The sequence below is a fragment of the Calliopsis andreniformis genome, chromosome 6 (genome assembly GCF_051401765.1).
Source record: "Calliopsis andreniformis isolate RMS-2024a chromosome 6, iyCalAndr_principal, whole genome shotgun sequence".
NCBI lineage: Eukaryota > Metazoa > Arthropoda > Insecta > Hymenoptera > Andrenidae > Calliopsis > Calliopsis andreniformis.
In genome coordinates this window covers 22,682,193-22,684,249 of record NC_135067.1, presented here as the reverse complement: position 1 = coordinate 22,684,249, position 2,057 = coordinate 22,682,193, and the positions used below count along the sequence as shown (strand labels likewise).

General features: G+C 46.1%; 1 protein-coding gene across 1 annotated transcript in view; it reads right to left on the bottom strand.

Moving 5' to 3' along the window:
• LOC143181030 (uncharacterized) overlaps window positions 1-2,057 on the bottom strand; it is an 81,149-nt gene that overhangs the window by 49,330 nt on the left and 29,762 nt on the right. The gene's annotated exons all lie outside the window — the stretch shown is intronic.

Sequence of the window (2,057 nt, the reverse complement as noted above, 5' to 3'; positions counted from 1 at the left end):
CTAAATCAAATTTGGCGACACTGAAGCTCCACGACTTCGAATATCGAGCTTCTGCGAGTCACGTCGAACCCGCGAAGTCTTGATCGAACGAATTCTTGAACGCGAAACTTCAAGATCAGACATAGAGAGACATTTATGAAAGTTAGATGCGAATGGTCAGGCTATTCCAAAGTCCAATGGTCGTGTTCGAAAGAGACAGTGTCTGTGAGATGGTTCGCAGGTATTCGCTACCAAACGCTCGGAAAACTGACTTTCTTATGCGCTAGAGTGTTAGACGTTAACCTTCGACAGGGAAAATTCTCTCTGGAAAATCGTATATTGCGCTTTCAGATGCGATTGGGCAATTCCGTCTATTTCGCCTATTGTCTCTGGAAGAAGTAGCAATTTCAGTTACAACAGACACTGCCTCTTGAAACGTCGCAAGAAGCGGCATGTAGGGAAAATTGGGACAAAGTCGAAACGCTTTATAACAAACTAACGACTAACGAGACGAGCGTCAAGTCGACGCGAGCACGCAACAGCCCCGATTTCGGCTGTGAACCATATTCGTAATTGCATCAAAGATATATTATTCGACATACTAAGGAGCAAGTGTTCAGATGGTTTAAAGAGATCGAGATTTCTCTCGCAACTACGTCAACTGGAGTGAGTTTGAGGAATAGTTGTACATATGTAACTTCGTTCACCGTGACAACGAACACAGGTCAGAAACGCTGTAGGAGGACTCTGGTAATGGAACGCCGGGAAATTTTCGGTCTGTCAATACCTGAACCATTGATCCCTAGTATAGCCAACGAAATGCATACGTGTACGCATAGAGTGACTTTTATCGATTGAACCGTATTGGATAAGAAGATTATTGGAAGATTATTTGAAGGAGCCTAAAAACATTTCGTCTTTATACTTTCTTTCAACTGGCACTTCGTTATCGTGTGCTTAAGCTGTCAGAGACAGTCGCGTTTACAGTCCGACGAGAATCACCATGTGCGTATGCGTATGCGCACGCGTGTATATGTATTCCGTTAAATCATAGATTAACTAAAGATGCGCTTCTCTCCGTTCAAACTAATAGTAAGAAGGAAACGTCGGCTTCCTTCCCTTTCATTAGCATTGAAGCAGCAAGCTGAAGTGGCAGTTAGGCGCCTCGTAGCGTGTTACCGGTACGATGATTTTATAGTTTACGAGGAGTACGAGGGACGCGTTTAGCAGCCACTTCGACCGACTTTAGGCTTTTCGAGTACCACTATGCATAGATTAGGTCAGAGAATATATTCGGAGAACGCAGCTTCGTGTCTGCAAACGTAAGTTACGCGAAAGGTTGAGAAACAACGTGCACTTCAAAGCGGCATTTTGTTCGACGGATGCTTCGGTCGCGTCTTCATAGTACAATATTGTTTGAAATCTCCTCGGTGTGGAGGCGAGAAACCCCGAGCAGTTTCTAGCGGGCCGAAATACTTGAAACTTGCCCCCCGAATCGTGCAATAGAATCGGTCTGCCGATCTCTTAATTGGTGCTAGGGCTCGTACCTATAAACGCGCGACGGGTTTCTTGCGGCGATCCACGTAGCCGAGGGAAACGCATCGAACCATTCACAGGCATGACCGTATGCTTTTGAATAGACGAGAGAACGTAGACTGTTTCCGTAGTACGAGGTCGAGAGTCGAGGTTGATCGACGGACGAGAACGATCGCGACGAGTCGTCGTCGGGTATTAGTGCCAGCCGGACGTAAACGCAGAAAACGATCGCACGAGCAACGCGATGCGCGCTTGAGACTAGACGTAAACGAGCCTCTAACACAAAGACTGATTAGCTAATCCTGTTTTATTACGCCCGTATATTTCGCTGAGTAAGTTTAACGTTATCAAACGAAATGGTAGAAGTTCCAAATAATATAATACGTACACACGTCTATATTTACTCATCTTTCGCCGCAAAGGCCGCACTCTTTTCTTTCACTATCGAAATCCGCTGACGCGCGTCCTTCCTCACCCACCACGTTCCGTCACTCGTATCCTCGCCTTCTCTGCGTTGCCCGTCGTTCAGAAACCGAGAACGG